This window comes from Bombus fervidus, chromosome 12, assembly GCF_041682495.2.
Source record: "Bombus fervidus isolate BK054 chromosome 12, iyBomFerv1, whole genome shotgun sequence".
Classification (NCBI taxonomy): Eukaryota; Metazoa; Arthropoda; class Insecta; order Hymenoptera; family Apidae; genus Bombus; species Bombus fervidus.
This window is the reverse complement of record NC_091528.1, coordinates 9067234-9087072: the sequence shown is the minus strand read 5'-3', so window position 1 is coordinate 9087072 and position 19839 is coordinate 9067234. Positions and strand designations below refer to the sequence as shown.

Genomic DNA, 19839 nt, shown 5'->3' with positions numbered 1-19839 from the left:
TTCGAATTTCTCGCGCTCTTTCAACGGTTAAATCATCTCTAACGCTTTGATAACATTTTTCTTAAAGGCGTGAAGATTGATGAAGGTGGTCAATATAAAATACTTGTAAGAAAAATAAGCGAGTAAATAATAGTATTGTATAATAACGAATAATTATACTATTATTCTAAATGAATTGTACATATTTTTAATCGTATTATTAATAATTCTAGTGTTGTAGTAGTAATATAATATTTTCAATTTTGAAAAATCATATTATTAAGCTAAACGCATAAACGTTTGCGGTTAAACAGTCTAATTCTAATAAAGTGTAAACGTATAAGAAAGAATGTGTCTAACATCTAATTTTGAAATGTTTTCAAAACATGAAATTTAGAAGCCCTCTCCTATTTGCTGTATTTTTATCTTCAAATCTCTGCTATACGTTCTAGAGGAATTTCCAAGTTCCGTGATTCCAATAAACTGTAAGTTTCATTATTCCACTGCTGTGACCTAAACAAATTTCAAGGAAACAATAAATCTGTCCTACTCACAAATTCAATATCGTTGAAAACTATATAGAACTGATTATCTGTATATAGCTTCATCAATAACCAGAATTATTACAGAAGAAAGATATACAGTGCACGTGAAATTACTGGACGTATCGCAATGAAAGCAAATACATAAACCGCAACAGAAATCGCGTTCCGTTTTCCTTTCTCGATCTAAGGTTAAGTTCGCAGTATTACGGCCTTCTGTGCAACAAGTTATCCTTCTATCCCCACCATTTCATCAAATCGACACCTTTCTCTTTCCCTCCCATGGAAGATCTTTCTACTTCGCAGTTTGATGCACGGACGTGCCCCATGTAACGACTACATCTATCCGTCTCGTTTCGTTCTTTAGAATATTCCAGTTCTTTCACTCACCTTCAACACACGACGTTCTCCGTCCTTTGTTGCTTCTCGATGCCGAAGCAACTTCCTTCCTCCTCCTGTGCAATCTCACCACGTGCTTCTCTCGCACTCGTCTCTCTGATCGGAGTACAGGCATGTGCCGCGCATGCGCCAAGTGCTACCGTGCGCAGCTCGTGCTGCGCGTACGCCAGGAACGAGCACCCTTTCCTTTCTCTCTTGCTCCCTCTATGTTGATGCTACTTCCTCTACCGATTTCTTGGCTTTCGGCATACTTTCCATCCTCCTTCCGCTTTCCTTGTTCCTTTTATCGTGTCTGCATCTTTTTCTATAGTACCGTGCGCAGCTCGTGCTGCGCGTGCGCCGCCAAGTACCAATATTCTCCTCCTTTTTCTTCGCTCTCCGTCTCAGAAATATTCCATCTTGCTTCTACGAATTCTTAACACGCTTCTCCAACGATCTTTATCCTTTTCTTCGTTCGCTGTCCTTATTCATCCGATTTCTTTCTAACTAACATTTTCTTCTCTGTCTGTTATACGGTGAGCAGCTCGTGCAGAGCGTATGCCACGATAAAACACCTACTTTCCGTCTTCTTTTAGGCGATTGTCCCTCTTTGTCGATGATCGCCGGGGTCGTTCTATCTTCCTGCACGGGTTCCGTAATGCTTCTTTTCTTTCTTCCTTTTTTCTCTCCATCGATTTACTTTCCTCTGCTAACTAAGGCTTCTTCTCATTGCCGGGTTTTTGTTTTTCTGGTGTACCGTGCGCAGCTCGTGCTGCGCGTACGCCACGGCCGTCCTTTCTTTTCTCTTTTGCTCTCGTTCGTCACCTCGCTAATCGTTCACCCTCCTCTATCTTTTTACCTTTCTCAGTTCTCCTGCGTTTCTTGTTCTGTTTTCCTTGGCAGTTCTTTTACTCTTTTAAGCTGTCTTCGTTACAATCCACCTATGCCTTCGAGTAATTCCCAATGTCAAACTTATTTGTTTGTCTTCCTTCTAGGACGTTTTGCTGTTTTCTTTATTTCTATTTGTTTCTTGTGGATCGACTATTTTCGCAGAGTTTGATGATCGTGGAACACGAGAGTTTAATAATTTTGTATGATCAGGATGAATATTGATGACTGACACGCGTTTTCCTGGCACGACAAACTTTTACTAACTTAAATTCGCGCATGCGCAAAGCGACGCGCTATTGCCAACCAAAAAATATTGCATTTAGAGGAATATTTGAAAATATAATTTTTCTAATATTTTTTTTTTTAAATTAATTGTGTTTGTGTATTTTTTTTAAATTTATCTGGTATTTATGTAAATAAAATTATGCTAGAAATGAAAGATACAAAATATTTTCTATGAATCTTACGCACGTTTATAAGTGTACATACGAATATATTTGATACAATTTTATAAATATTCCACGACTGTTTTATAGGAGCTTTGTCCTTGTTTTCTACTTACATATCTTTCTCTATAAATTTTTAACTTCAGTTCATTCAAATTGAAACAGTATAAACGTAATTATTTAAATGAGACCAAGTCAAGCGTGATAATGGTAATTTTCAGATTTCGTGATACAAATCACAATGGAAAATTGATAATTCCAAAATTAACATAACAAGATAAACGGCAAAATATGATAATTTCACCAGGAAGTTGGTCCTTTCTAGTTTATGATAATTCCACCCCTGCAAGACGAAACAATACTATACAACAATGAGTCCCGGACTAATAACAAAATTCTCACATAAAAATTCCCATTTACATCACGTGATATGTAAATTACATAACCGGCGGTTACTCGCCTCTTCGACAAGGGTGGACGACACAAACAACAACGAAGGGGTGGAAGGTACCTGCCCTTCTGCGCAGCCGGACCCACGCACGTACCTGTGCGAAAGGACGTTGTCTCCACCCTCCTCGACACGAAGAACGCGCATGCGCAGCCCTTCTATATAAGAGGAACACTTCTCATCCTAGCTCACACTCAATCACACCTACTCAAAACGTGCGCATCTCTCTAGAGATAAAGGCGAATCATATCCAGAAAGATTCGTGTGCACGTGTTCATCTCATTTCATTTCCGCCTCGCTTTACATTCTTCTTTTATCTCTCTCACTCACAGAGAAGAGGATTGCCTTCTTACCGTATTCATACATACATACATACATACACATCTATATATATATATACATATATCAATATATCCATATACAATCAGAGTCAACACACACGAAGATCTACGTTGACGTACAAGACCAGGCTACAGTTGAGACACCGCAAAGATCGTCGATCAAGAACACCGAGAGTTAGCAGTCTGGTTCTGAAACGTCAGGAATCGCGACCGGTTTTTCTGCTGTGTCGGCGCCACCATGAAGAGGCAAATTTCGAGAGTAACCAACAGTTCGATGACTGATCGACGTATTGACAGTGGGCTGCTCGCCAGACGCGCCATCAAGAACGCTCTGTCGACCGTTCGAGGATTATACGGCAGGGTTCTTCGAGAGGTTATTCGAGGAAACGAGCAGATTGGCTGGCAGAATTGCGTTAACGAGATCGATCTGACAGCGTTCAGGATGCGGCTGGACGACGAGGAGCTGCGCAACCTGAGGAACGAGAACCTGGAAAACGAGCTGAAGGAACTGGCGATGAAAATGTATAACTGTTAAGAGCCACTTCGGGTCCCGTTAGCAAGAAGACGACTTGACGGAAGAATTTCAAGAAGATTGTAAGATGGCGATGCAGATCGAGGATCGATAGATATCTACCATTAGTAAGGTCTTTCATTATATTTCGCGAATTTAAGTTGCACTTTAATTTCATTTATGTTTCGATGTCTTTCACTAGAAGTTAAGATTACAGATTCGCTTGACTTAACTCCTGGTTACCAGCTTTAATCGATATGTGTATTAGCTTTAACGATCGTTAAGAGAAGTATTAATGTTTTAGTAAGTAACGTAAAGTTAGGAGGATGTTGCAATAATAGCTGTAAGGATGTTTCAAGTTGGAAAGTATTATTAGACTGACTCAAACTGTGATAGTAAAGGTACATATAAAGATAGATAATTGTAGATGTAACTTCTCGATTTTATTCGAGCACATAGGCCGCCCAGTGCATATTTCAGATAATCTTAAAAATTGTGATACGTTACGCAGAAGGTTTTATATTGTATTCGTAAACATCTAAACTGTGATAAATCGTAGAGACTATGCTTCCAAGAAACTGTGATATTAGCGATCGATCGAGATAACTGCGATAGTTTGTAAGCTAAACGGAAGAACTGTGATATGGAAAGTGGTTTAAAGAATACTATGGAATTGTTACAGCAACTTGTAACAACGTGATCTCACTGCCTTCGCTGTCTTCCAGAAAATTGCAATATTACTTTTGTAGAAAGATCATCCTTTTATTTAGAAAGCTATAACAACCGAAACTGTGATAATTATTCGTAAAGTTAAGATTATGATAATTTTTGTAAGTTAGGATAGAATTAATGGAATTGTAGCTCGAGCGATATCTTGTGATATTTGTACTTATCCAAGCAGAATCGATCGAGATCTGCCCATCGATCGGTAAGATTGAAATTCGTGTGTCGAAATTGTCCTTTTTCTTTTCTTTTCTTTTTTTTTTTTTTTTCGTATTCGAGAAATTTTGTATTTGTATGTTTTGTACTTCTGCCTTGTTTGTCTCTGTTTTTCTCGGTTTGTGCACTTTTATTCGTAATTTTTAGGCTTACTCATACTTTCTTATGTAACCATTGCTAACTAATCATTAATTATGTCCTGTGTTGCGTTTTCGTGTTTCATTCTTTGGTTCGATCTTCGAGTATATGTTCCAATTCTTTTTGCTTTTTATTCAAGGTAAATGTATCGTAACTGTATTCAATAAATAAATTGTGTGAAAAACCATCTTTGTCCATTGCGATTCACTCTTTACTCCTTCGTAGTATTTCATTCGAAATATCTTTCGATTTGTAAGTTTGAATCATTGAGGACTGTTAGAAATGAAATTCAATGTTTTTAAGATATAAGAGGCAACATAACGAAAGGATACTGTATCGAAAAGTAATTATTTTAGAATAAGGATATTTATCTTTCGTAAGAATCTGAGAATAAAACGGACAAATGTTATAAATGCTATATTTGTAGTTTCAAATTCACAAATTCTTGTACAAGTGAAAATAAAAAAAGATCGAGTCTAAAAATTACGTATTTAAAGAATATTTTATTCTACGTAATTCAGACAGAACTAACATTTTCAATCATTGTAAACAGCCATTGTCTTATCTTCCAACAATTTATTTTCTATGTTTAAGCACAAATTATATATTCCATTGAAACATATAACAAAATTATAGCTCTCGCTATAGAATCTAAACTATGAAATAGAAATTACATAATAAATTAGTACACAGAATTCGTTCTACATGTTCTCGAGACATAAATTAAAGACGTCCAACGTGGTCACTTAATTACACTTTCTGTTATTTTGCATTATATGCAAATTTTTTTTTTTTAAGTACCACGCACCATCTATTATTAGCCCTTTTAACTTCCCTAAAGTGCATGGTTTGGCCCTTCAACGCTAGATGGCGATCATCCAAAGGGCTATCGTGTCCCTAGATCCATCGTGCCCTTCGTACAAACGACGGCTATGCGTATCCATAACACGTTTTTCTTTTTGTTATTATTTAATTGGTACTTTACAATTTCTTCAGCTGGACATGGCAACACGTTCGAACGAAACTTGCACAACGAATTCCTTAATTTCTACTGGAAAAAGAAGACTTTACTGAAAAATGATCGCATTACCATTGGATAATGTTACGGCCCTATGTTACGGTACTTGCAAAAATAAGAGTCGTCGAACACCGAGCAATAGCACATAAATATCGAACGCTGAACGAAATTTTGATAGGTGAAAGCATTTATAAATATTCCATCGGTTATATTCCTTTTACACATGTGATATTAAAAGGAAAAAGAAAAAAAAAAAAAACACATTTACGCGTCCCATCTAGATAATAAAACAAGCTGACAAACCTGAAGAAAGTTAAATTAAAGAATCGAAGAAACGTAAAGTACCAGGTGGCTGCATCGACATAAACTTCAACTGTCTATACTTAATCGCCGTTGCTGGATCTCTCTGAAATATCTCCAAACTTTCAATCAGAACAAAAAAAGATGACGTGGCCAGTCAGAAAGTAATACGCTGATTATCATATTAATCTGATCAAAATGTAGTTCAAAGTGTGGCTGGAAAGTATCACCGATCAGGCGAAAAGAAAGAAAGGGAAAGAAAGTGAAAAGCGGTTTTACATCCGAATGGTCGGGCATTTTGGTCACACGTTCACGACGAGCACATAAAATTAATACAGCGAGCGCTGTCATTAATAAAGGTGTTCGCGATTCATCGGTCGACATTCGAGCGCAGACCACAAAAGGGGGCCCAAGGTATTGCGGTATTAAATGACAAGACACGCAATCGCGGCACAGAACGCTCGAAAAAGGAGAACAGGGGCAGCGAAAAAAAGCGAAAAAAAAAAGAAGAATAAGAAGAAGACAGACGGGGAACAAGAGAGAGACGAAGGGATGAAAAAGAGGAATAATATAAGCGTTCCATTCGGTCCGTTTCTAGAAGGATCGAAAAAAATAGCTGCCACGGTTCAGATTACGAGCATTAACTGTCATTATACGGGTAGCCAACTACCTGAAGGCTTTCATTATGTTGCTGCTGATTCAATACAATTTTCCATTTAGATTATCGCGATGATCTTTCGCGGATCTAACCTGTTGCGCGGCCCTCGGCAAGCGCAACGTGATATCATCGGATCACGATCGACCCTAAAGAATTCTGTCTTTCTCTGTTCATCTTGCAGCATGAGGATCTTGCCACCGCATAAAAGAATTTCATTGGTCTAGAGGGGCCTAATCTAGCCTCAAAAGTGGCGTAGTGTTGGGTTACGTTTTCGAAACTTTTGAAAATATTGTCAAATATTTGATGCCGCTCGGGCAACCGAGGCGAACAGATGTGCGTAGGCAAACGTGTGCTCCAGTCAAGTGATTCAGAGAAGTGCTACGAATAGTGTTAGTGACAAACAATGCAACAACAGATATCAACGATCAAGATTGCAACCAATGGAGAAAAATATTACATAAAAGGGTCATCAGATTTACCAGGCTTACAGCAACAACAGCAAAATAATAACAACCAAAATGATATGGAAATAGAAGAAATGGAAGAGCAGCGGAGACAGGAGGAGTGCAGACACGATAACAAAATAAGTTACCAGGACGAAAACTGGAAGCTAGCAAAGACTAGCAAAAAACGTAAAATAATTCCAGACACAAATGCTGCAGGAAACCCAGATACAGGAAAGCAGCGATGGCTGCAAGAATTACCTTTAAGAAACTCCTTCAGCTCACTAACGGAAGAAATAGACAATGACCCGACAAGCAAAACCACAACTAAAACACCTTACATATCAAAACCACCACCAATATTTGTTGAGGCCCAAATAATAGACCCGCTTATTGATCGACTAAACAATGTAGTCGGGAAGGATAACTACACAATAAAACAAACAAAATTAGAACAAGTAAAAATTCAAACAAACACCCCAGAAGTTTATAGGAAAGTGATAAATGAACTAAAGGAAAAAAATGCTATATATCACACGTACCAACTCAAAACAGAAAGGAGCTATAAAATAGTTATAAGAGGTTTACATCCAAAAACTAACACAAAAAAATTAAGTGAAGAATTAGGAAAAATTGGCCATGAAACAAGAGCAATAAACAATATGACAAGATACGATACGAAGCAACCATTGCCACTATTCTTAATAGAACTGGAACCCAGAACCAATAACAAGGAAATCTATGAAATCAAAAAAATACTAAATACAATTGTAACAGTGGAACCACCACGCTACAAAAAAGATATACCACAATGCATGCGGTGTCAACAATACGGACACACAAAAAATTATTGCAACAGAAGCCCGGCATGTGTTAAATGTGCAAAAAATCACCTAACAATACACTGCCCATACACAGGAAAAATAGAACAAGTTAAATGCTATAATTGTAACGGAAACCACCCAGCCAGCTACAAAGGATGTGAAATAAGGAAACAAATACAACGTAAACTGTTTCCTCCACTTCGCAACAGATCACACAATGACCATCAACCACAACAAAGTATAACGGATAACGAAACAACATTGAAAGCACAACAGGAACTAAACGCTATAAGCAGAAACATAGATCCCCAAGGTAAACGAAGCTACGCACAAGTAACTAAAAACATTAGCACACCAACGCTTGCAATCAATCAGAATGAAAACAATAACATCGAAGACGTTACAGACATCAAAGAAATGCTCAAACAATCCATTAAAGGTATGGAAATGTTAGGAAAAATGGTAAGTGATCTAAACACAATACTAAGACAACAAGCACAACAAACAACAATCATGTTACAACTACTTACTAACTTGCTAAGTAAAAAATAGAGATGGACATTTTGAAAATAGCAGTCTGGAACTCCAATGGCTTGCAACAGCGAGCCCACGAAACTAAAATATTTTTGTATAAAAATAATATTGATATACTACTTGTCTCAGAAACACATTTCACCCTAAAAAACTACATGAAAATACCGTACTACACCATATACGATACCAAACATCCCTCAGGTAAAGCACATGGAGGAACTGCAGTAATAATAAAAAATGACATCAAGCATCACTTACATAGTCAAACAAATCAAGAACACCTACAAGCAACCACTGTCACAATACAAACCAATGACAATTACTTCCAGATGTCAGCAGTATATGCACCTCCGAGACACAAAATGACACTTAAAAAATGGGAAGAGTACTTCCAATCCTTAGGCGACAAATATATAGCGGCAGGAGACTTTAATGCAAAGCACACATTATGGGGTTCGAGAATTAGCACACCGAGAGGTAGAACATTGGAAAAATACATTAGAAGCAGCAACCTCAACGTACTATCTACAGGAAAACCAACGTACTGGCCGACAGACCCCAATAAAATACCTGACCTGTTGGATTTTGCAGTAACAAAAGGGCTAAATGTAAGCAAATTAAAAATAACAACCAGCCTCGAGCTTAACTCCGACCATACACCAATTATAATAGAATATACAAGCAAACCACTACTTTATAACAAGTCAGAGTCGCTTTGCAATAAAACCACCAACTGGCAAACTTTCAAAGAGCTGATCGAAAACAAAATCAACTGCAATATCCCGTTGAAAACACCTGAACACATTGAGCAGGCAGTAGCAACTTTGACAGAAATAATACAGGAAGCAGCGTGGGCAACCACCACCTATGAAACAAATAGCAGGCAATCAAAAATTATTCCGCAGGACATCCTAGACAAAATCAGGGAAAAAAGAAAAGCGAAAGCAAAATGGCAAAAACAGAGAACACGAGAAAACAAGAAAAACCTAAATAAACTTGCAAAGGAACTAAAGAATAAAATAAGGGAACATCATAATAACGAATTCTCAAAATTCATCGAATCACTATCCGCGCATGAGAATACCGACTACTCCCTATGGAAAGTCACTAACAAAATTAAGAAAACAGTAAAAACAATCCCAGCAATCAGAAAAATGGACAACACATGGGCCAGAACCAACGAAGAACAGGCAGAAGAATTCTCAAAGCACCTACAAAATATATTTTCGCCGTATGAAATTAATAACAGCATCCCTGGATGGCAAACAAATGAAGAAGTGGAAAATGCCAGCAACACAACTGATAAACGCTGTACCATACTCAGCACAACAGCGCAAGAAGTTACAAACTTAATTGAGGCAACAAAGACAAGTAAAGCACCAGGATTTGACTTGATCAATGGGAAAATCTTAAAAAACCTTCCCCCAAAGGCAATAAGACTAACAACGATAATATTTAACGCAATTCTAAGAATACAGTACTTTCCTACACTATGGAAAATAGCACAGATAGTGATGTTACCCAAACCAAACAAAAACCCACATTTAACTGCATCCTACAGGCCGATATCATTACTACCTGCGTTTTCCAAATTATTAGAGAAAATAATATATAACCGCTTAAAACCAACAATAGAAAAAGAAAAACTAATACCGAACCATCAATTTGGATTCAGGAATAAACACTCCACAATAGAACAAATGCATAGACTCGTCAATGAAATCTTACAGTCGCTTGAAACAAAACAATACTGCACAGCACTCTTTATGGATATCGAAAAAGCATTCGACAAAGTTAACCATGAAAAACTTCTTCAAACAATCAAAAAGCAATTTCCAGAACAAATCTACAAACTACTCAAATCCTACTTAAACAACAGAACCTTTGTAGTAAAAATAAATGATGCATACTCTGAAATTAAGGACATCAAGGCAGGAGTACCGCAAGGAAGTGTCTTAGGACCAATATTATACACACTATACACGGCAGATATACCAACAACTGTCAACAGTAAAACACTGACGTTTGCGGACGATACGGCCATACTAGTGAGGCATGCAAATCTAGAAACGGCCGCCGCACTACTACAAGAACACACTACAAAAATAGAAAAATGGCTGCAAAACAAACAAATAAAAGTGAACACCAGCAAGTGCAACCACATAACATTTACACTTAGAAAAGGAAAAACACCAGATATTCAACTGAACGGCGCCCACATAGCACAAATAAAGCAAGTCAAATATCTAGGAATAAATTTAGACACACGCCTTACATGGAAGCACCATATAAAATCAATAATAAACAGAATAAGTGCAAAAAGGAAGCAGATGTACTGGTTAATCAATAGAAAATCTAAATTAAGCACAATGAATAAACTAAATATATACAAAACAATAATCAAACCAATCTGGACATACGGAGTCCCATTATGGGGGACGGCAGCAATGAGTCACATAAGCAAAATAGAAATAGAGCAAGCAAAAATCTTAAGGACAATAGTTAACGCTCCATGGTACGTCAGAAATGAAGACCTACGAAGAGATCTAAAAATTCCAACAGTCAAAGAGGAAATCGCTAGATACGCAAAAAAGTACAAAGAAAGACTTGCAGCACACCCAAACCAGCTGGCTGCTGAAACAAATAAAACCAAAATAGAAAGAAGACTGAAGAGGAAGCATCCCGCAGACCTCGAAATAGAGATGCAATAGGAAACCTAGAAGATGGAACCCCGCTGGGGGTAACCATCCACATGCTATATTTTATTTATTTCTATTTATTTTTATTTTTTTATTTTTTTATTCTTTTATTCTCTAAGCTATAACATTTTACCAAATGTCCTTCTGGACAAATTGTAAAAATTTAATAAAACAAATAAAAAAAAAAAAAAAAAAAAAATATTTGATGCCGCTGTAGAATTCGGGCCCTTTCCCAACGGGACTCGATGGTACGCGCTGGTTCCTCGCGTTCCGAGGATTAGATATCCGATCCTGCGTTTCCAATAGTTCTTTCATGGAACAAACGCAGACTCCAGACAAAATACGCTTTTCCAGAGAATAATTTCCACCTGGACACCCAATCTTTTACGATTGGATTGATATTATTAAAGAAATTTTACAAGCCATACGAGTTACCAATACTCCCATAGAAAGAAGATTAAAAAGAAAACACCCCAATGACCTCACTAAAGAAATAAAATAGTCAAACTCGAAGATGATACCCCGTTGAGGATAGCCATACACGTGTTATTTAGCAATTAAGTTGGAAAATTTACCAAATGTCCAGCTGGACAAATTGTAAAGTACAAATTAAATAATAAAAAAAGGAACTAAAGAAATAAAATAGCCAAACTCGAGGATGGTACCTCGTTGAGGATAGCCATCAACTTGTTATTTAGCAATTAAGTTGGAAAATTTACCAAATGTCCAGCTGGACAAATTGTAAAGTACAAATTAAATAATAAAAAAAGGAACTAAAGAAATAAAATAGCCAAACTCGAGGATGGTACCCCGTTGAGGATAGCCATACACGTGTTATTTAGGAATTAAGTTGGAAAATTTACCAAATGTCCAGCTGGACAAATTGTAAAGTACAAATTAAATAATAAAAAAAGGAACTAAAGAAATAAAATAGCCAAACTCGAGGATGGTACCCCGTTGAGGATAGCCATACACGTGTTATTTAGCAATTAAGTTGGAAAATTTACCAAATGTCCAGCTGGACAAATTGTAAAGTACAAGTTAAATAATAAAAAAAGGAACTAAAGAAATAAAATAGCCAAACTCGAGGATGGTACCCCGTTGAGGATAGCCATCCACGTGTTATTTAGCAATTAAGTTGGAAAATTTACCAAATGTCCAGCTGGACAAATTGTAAAGTACAAATTAAATAATAAAAAAAAAAGTAAAGAAAAAAAGACAAGTTACCAATGCTAAGAAAAATTCCCCTGCATAGCAGGAACGAGTTGAACAATTATTGAACAAGCATAAGATTGAAAACTGGAGGAAAATTACTGTTTTGTAAATTACAATCTTTCTTCTCGGTAGAAGAAACAAATTTGTTTTATTATTTAATTTGTACTTTACAATTCGGTAAATTTTTATTTATTTATTTATTGCTAAATAACACGTGGATGGCTACCCCCAGCGGGATACCATGTTCGAGTTTGTCTAGAAGAAAAATGTGACGCTATGAAAATGAGACGTAGAACCTGGTAAAAACACGTTTGACAAAAAGACAAAATGTATCTTCTTTAAATTCTGTTCTGTATATAATTACAAATGCAACGTTTGTGAAACATAAATCATCTGGCAATCAAGCCTGGGAAGAAAGGACAACACGATGACGTGTTTTAGGATAAAATACTCTGGCTCCTAGTGACATTCGTGTCATTTTCGCGATGCCAGATGAATACATTTGAACGTCCCTTTAGTCAGTCACGACGCATCGAAGTTTCTAAAAAGCCTGCTATTGTCGAGGAACCCAGCATTTATGGAGCGATTTTCGAGTTATTCCGACTTATTCGTTTCAAAAGGTGGTCTAGGCTGCGGATCTCCATTGTAACATCCTTCGAACAGTGGCGTATGCTCTCCGTATAACCAAATTTTAGCTTCATCCGACAGCGAATTATTGGATAAACAGATAAGAAATATCGCAAGTGATAGAAAGAAACGTAATAGATAAAATCAAAAGCGAGGAATAATTTTTGTCTAATAATGCTGCTCGTTGTTACTACGAAACGTAATACGAATAAAGTAAAAGTTGAAAGACATTGGACAACTCGAAGATGGTAACCCACTGGGGATAGCCATCCACATTTATTTAGCAACTAAGTTAGAAAAATTTACCAAATGTCCAACTGGACAAATTGTAAAGTACAAATTAAATAATAAAAAAAAAAAAAAAAAATTGAAGGCGAAAAAGTAAAATCATACAAAACAGCATGATATATCCACAAAAATAAAACTCGATACATTGTATCGATAAATATCGTTGAAGCTGTTCGAGGAACAAACCTTAATACAATTTTCTCGTGGCTTTTAAAAATTTGTTAATTTGGAAGACTGCTTCGATTTAGAAGAAACCGTGAAAATTCGCTACGCCAATGGGTTCCAGGTGGAATCAGGGACCAGGATAAACTGACTCGGGTCTCAACAAGCCATTTTCGGCAACAATATCATCGGGAAGACAAATTTCTTAAAAATGTACCTTTCTGACTCTTAAAAGGGACAATTATTGTATTATTTGACGCCGTTTAAGCCCGGCAAAACGAACTTAAAGACTTTCCATTGATTCGATCACGCGAGGCAACGTCCACCCGAATGGACGTGTTGTATTATTTCAAAGGATGAACGTTTAACGGGGCGAAAGTTTCGCGTCGAGATGTTATTCTTGCTCGGGGCCACGGAAATATTTTCGAAATAAAAGGATCGAACCACGGCGGCCAGGTGTCCCGTATGGCTTATTGGCTCTGATAATAGATATATTAAGTCACTACAGAACGTCAAACTTTGCCTTCCTTTATGCGAGGAAGCCAGCTGAAAGGCAACGAAAGTCGGCAAGGAGGCGGAACCTCGCTGAAAATTTCACTTCTGACTCGAATAAATAATCCCTTCGAAGGGTGGATTCGTGCAAGAGGGTCGATCCCTTAAGAATACGTCACTTGTTTCCATCGCCGTTTCGATAAAGTCCATTCCCCATCTTTGATTGCGCTATTCAGTCTTCTTCCATTTACGTTTTCTTACGGATTTATTTTTATTGTATAGCAGAACCTCGACTATACGAAGATCGATCGACGGATCGATGGCCTCGTAGAAAATTTGGCCACGGTCATACGTAGGAAATATTTCAAGAAACAAAAATTGGAACCGAAAGAAGTTCCATTTTCGTCGCTGTCTTTTTCTTTCTTTTTTTTTTTTCTTTCTTTCTTACAAGTATAATAGAAGCACAACCGGTTGGTTCGGACGATCACGTTTCATACACCTTAAAAATAAGAGGTGTAGAATGTAAGATTTTTGAGCGGGAACATATAATATCATGTCATTATAGAAACGAGTACTTCCGATCAGAAAAAGGAGAAGAATCGAACATTGCTTCTTCAAGAAAATAGCTGTCATCCCAAGATCGATCACCAAACGGAGGATTTTTATGCGTTGATGAAAAAGTGTAATCAGAATTTACATGATATGCAAAAATATACAAAAGGAAGAAAATACAGTACTGGGTACAATGCTTAATAAATGAAGCAGCTGTCTATCTGGGTCGCACGTTTTTAATGAAACTCATGGAAATATGGATTTGTATAAAGAACAGGAATCTATTCTTATTAGCAAGCCGCCACCTTAAGATACCTATGGTTAAAAAATAAATATCCAAATTCAGTAATAACATTACTTGACACGATGGATAAGATCCGCAGACTAAAAAGACATTACCCTTTAGATTTAAGCATTAGATTCAACTAGAATCAAACGTACGATAAACACTTATTATTCAAGTTATAGTACCACGCCAGAATAATTCACTTATAATTGTCAATGAGAATTGATTGTAAAAAATCTACCAAGTGTCTAAAAAAAAAGAAAAAAAAAACTTACTAGCAAGTACCGTAACTCTTGGAACGTGCCAAAACCAATAGACGTGGGGAAAGGAGCCACGACGCTGAAGCACCGTTTTCGCCGAATTTCCTAAGCGTTCGACGATATACGAAGGCACTTAACATCGGAAGATGCTGTCAATCGAAGGAAACGTTGCGCCCGATCAAAGAGATCCCTCGCCACTTAGGTATCGATTTTTCTTGCGTTCCGTGACAATCGTGGCGAGCATAGGCGAGCCCTTTTCCTTACACTCACCTTCCCACGTATCCCGGACAATTCACAGAGAAAAAGGTGGAGAGGAAGAAAAAAATAGAAGAGAGAAAAAAAAATTGAGAAGAATCGGCCCCTCGTGCTGAAACGGGCTTCTCTCGCTTTTTGAGGCGAGCCGTAGAGTCTCTGATCCTTTTGTGAACACGTGCACGAGGAATCGTAAATCTAACTAAAGAAAAACCCCCCATAGAAAATGAAGAAGAGAGAGAACGAGACCGGTCGGGATACTTAGGGCACACCCATATATACGGAGGGCTCGTGAAAACCTATACTAAGTGGATAATGGGCCATAGGCGTAACCTTGCTACCGTAAAAATCCTTACGAGACCTTTAACAACGTTTCCAGGATTCTATTGCATCGGAAACGATGGAATGTACGACTATGAAAAGCATGCAGGGACCAAGGACCACTAAACTCACGAGTCTAAGGACCTATTGTTAGTCACTGGCTATTGTATAAAGCGGCTGAATGATAGAAATATTTGTAACTTCGCGCACCAAGGTCTTGGAGAGGCTCGAGTGCACTTTAGAGGCTGAAGCAATATGCCGGTTATCTTCATGGACGCCCGAGTGCCGTTTCGAGTACTACTTCGAGAGCAAGATTCTGTTGGCTCTTTACGGACGGTAGTGGTGATGGTACTTTGGCTTTGCGGGCGTTTGGATATTTGTTTCTAGCGACGAGTGATTTAATAAAACATGCAGAGAGACCTAGAAATTTCTATCATCATAGCTTGATTTTTTTTTTTTATTATTATTATTTAATTTGTACTTTACAATTTGTCCAGCTGGACATTTGGTAAATTTTCCAACTTAATTGCTAAATAACAAGTGAATGGCTATCCTCAACGAGGTACCATCCTCGAGTTTGGCTATTTTATTCCTTTAGTTCCTTTTTTCATTATTTAATTTGTACTTTACAATTTGTCCAGCTGGGCATTTGGTAAATTTTTCTAACTTAATTAAATAACATGTGGATGGCTACCCCCAACGGGATACCATCTATGAGCTTGACTATTTTATTTCTTTAGTTCTCCTTTTTATTGTTATTATATAATTTGTATTTTATAATTTGTCCAGCTGGACATTTGGTAAATTTTTCTAACTTAATTAAACAACATGTGGATGGCTACCCCCAGTGGGATACCATCTTCGAGTTTGATCATTTTATTTCTTTAGTTTTTTTGCTTTTTATTATTATTATTTAATTTGTACTTTACAATTTGTTCACGATAAATTTTTCTAACTTAATTGTTAAAAAACACGTGGATGGCTACCGCCAGGGAGATACCATCTTCGAACTTGACTATTTTGTTTTATTTTACCGAGGTCAGTGGGGTGCTTTCTTTTTTTTAGTCTTCTTTCTATGAGAGTAGTTCGATTATGCCGATTTATCTTCAACCATTTACATATTTTTACGTTACATTTTTATCTTTTTGTCCCATAAGATTGAACTTAATTCACGAGACTTTGAACACGTTGAAAGATTTTTTGAGTATCTTCCAATTGTACTTTTCTTAAGTGAGGATTTTTTAATTTACCATTTATCAATCTACGTTGTGATGGAATATTATGCAACGGTACAATAGCAAAACAATTTTATATTGTCCTAATTTTTGTTCCAGTATTTTTGTTTCGAACAAACATGGCTCATATGGTATACGTACGTGATATGTGTGTAGAATGTGTACGTTCGTAATGTAAGTAGTTAGGGGAAAAATGAATGATAAAATGGAACGAAATTGCAGCTTTCCTGCCTTATAAAAATTCAAATAATGAACATTGCATAATCGAGCGACGAGTCGGAGGAAATTGCAGATTGTAGTCGATGGGTACGCCCCTATAATAAATCCTAAAAGTGATTGGAAGTGCACTGCACTCTGTTGCAGAAATTACAATACAAGCGGCTACAAATCATGCCGCGGTTATTCATAAAACGTGCATTAATGATCCGCGTTGACAGGTACTACTTACAAAAATAAGGCAGAAAGAATTGTAATAAAGATGGATTCATCAATCATTGTTTTATAAGATACGATCCATTCTTAAACCGTCTTTATTAGGCGTCCTTCATCCTCTCTACATTTTTCACTCGCATCAAGGTAAACTATACAAAGCAAGTATCATTTTAGAGCGTTTCTTTATGAGCGGGACAAAAGGTTAATAAATTGCATCGGCTACCGTAGGAAACTTGATAAATTGCGCTGAAACTAAATTATTTATTTCTATTTTATGCAATGGATCGTCTGTGGAATATCTTTGCATGGATTGTGAAATGAAAAAAGAAAGAAAGTTAACGAATAAAATACATTGATTTTTAATTGAAACTCTGAACCAAATCCGACCTGCTCACTGAACGTTGTAATAATACGTTTATTTGTTTATTAATTCTAGTTTTTCGAAGATTAATCTTAGCTTTAACGTTTTTCTTCTTTTTTATTTGCGTTTATTTTACAATCAATTCTCGTTAGAGAATTTTAAGCAAATTTATCTGGCGTGATACTATGACATGGTTAATAAGTATTTATAGTATGTTTATAGTATGCTATGTCTATTGCTGAATTTGCATAATTCTTCTCTAACTGTGGGTATCTTGAGCTCGTGATGTATCGTTTCGTTGGTGACGTACCAACGTGCATCTATTAGGGATCTTAAGGTTTTCGATTGGAATCGTTGCAGAATTTCTATGTTGGAATTACTTGCTGTTCCCCATAGTTTTAACGTGTAAAGAAAAGAAGACTAAAGAGAAAACACCCCACTGACCTCACTGAAGAAATAAAACAGACAAACTCGAAGATGATTATTCTTCATTTAGCAATTCTTTTTTTTATTTGGATATATTTTACAAACAATTCTCATTGAGAATTATAAGTTAATTATTTTGGCGTGGTACTATAACGTGAATAATAAGTGATTATCTTATGTTTGATTCTAGCCGAATCTAATGATTTAGCAATTAAGCTAGAAAAATTTAGAGAATGTCCAACTGGACAAATTGTAAAATACAAGTTAAATAATAAGAAAAAAAAAAGGCGTGTAAAGAAATTTTGTAAGCTGGAAGCGATCGAGCGGGGAGGAAGGTTCGAAAAAAGACGAGCAGGGGCATCGACCATCACCCACCTAACACTGTCATTAATTACGGTAACCTTGGAAGGGACAACCCTCCTAAGCTTCCAACACGATGACTGTTAAACGCGTATCAGAAGGCAACAACGAAAAACTGGCTGGTAACACGATCTTTCGTTCAAACTCTTCGTCCAAATGTTTTCGACGACTGTTCTAAATATACAGACGGACCTATACGACACACTTTGAGTGTTAGTTTACCACCTTGCGACAGACATTTGGTGAAACGTGGATAGAAAAACACGTATGCTAATAATACACGGGGTATCACATAATAAATTTTTTTTTTTTTTTTTTTTATTTGTTTTATTAAATTTTTACAATTTGTCCAGAAGGACATTTGGTAAAATGTTATAGCTTAGAGAATAAAAGAATAAAAAATAAAAAATAAAAATAAATAGAAATAAATAAAATATAGCATGTGGATGGTTACCCCCAGCGGGGTTCCATCTTCTAGGTTTCCTATTGCATCTCTATTTCGAGGTCTGCGGGATGCTTCCTCTTCAGTCTTCTTTCTATTTTGGTTTTATTTGTTTCAGCAGCCAGCTGGTTTGGGTGTGTTGCAAGTCTTTCTTTGTACTTTTTTGCGTATCTAGCGATTTCCTCTTTGACTGTTGGAATTTTTAGATCTTTTCGTAGGTCTTCATTTCTGACGTACCATGGTGCGTTAACTATTGTCCTTAAGATTTTTGCTTGCTCTATTTCTATTTTGCTTATGTGACTCATTGCTGCCGTCCCCCATAATGGGACTCCGTATGTCCAGATTGGTTTGATTATTGTTTTGTATATATTTAGTTTATTCATTGTGCTTAATTTAGATTTTCTATTGATTAACCAGTACATCTGCTTCCTTTTTGCACTTATTCTGTTTATTATTGATTTTATATGGTGCTTCCATGTAAGGCGTGTGTCTAAATTTATTCCCAGATATTTGACTTGCTTTGATTGTGCTATGTGGGCGCCGTTCAGTTGAATATCTGGTGTTTTTCCTTTTCTAAGTGTAAATGTTATGTGGTTGCACTTGCTGGTGTTCACTTTTATTTGTTTGTTTTGCAGCCATTTTTCTATTTTTGTAGTGTGTTCTTGTAGTAGTGCGGCGGCCGTTTCTAGATTTGCATGCCTCACTAATATGGCCGTATCGTCCGCAAACGTCAGTGTTTTACTGTTGACAGTTGTTGGTATATCTGCCGTGTATAGTGTGTATAATATTGGTCCTAAGACACTTCCTTGCGGTACTCCTGCCTTGATGTCCTTAATTTCAGAGTATGCATCATTTATTTTTACTACAAAGGTTCTGTTGTTTAAGTAGGATTTGAGTAGTTTGTAGATTTGTTCTGGAAATTGCTTTTTGATTGTTTGAAGAAGTTTTTCATGGTTAACTTTGTCGAATGCTTTTTCGATATCCATAAAGAGTGCTGTGCAGTATTGTTTTGTTTCAAGCGACTGTAAGATTTCATTGA

General features: G+C 36.7%; 1 protein-coding gene across 7 annotated transcripts in view; it reads right to left on the bottom strand.

Moving 5' to 3' along the window:
• The window catches only part of LOC139993281 (tubulin monoglutamylase TTLL4), a 263202-nt gene that overhangs the window by 129704 nt on the left and 113659 nt on the right, over positions 1-19839 (bottom strand). The window contains exon 1 of one of the 7 annotated variants that reach the window (XM_072014859.1): positions 912-2021. The exons of the other annotated variants lie outside the window; for them this stretch is intronic. The gene's annotated coding sequence lies outside the window, so the exon portion shown is untranslated. Of the gene's footprint in view, positions 1-911; positions 2022-19839 lie in introns of those variants that run through there. 7 annotated transcript variants of the gene reach the window in all.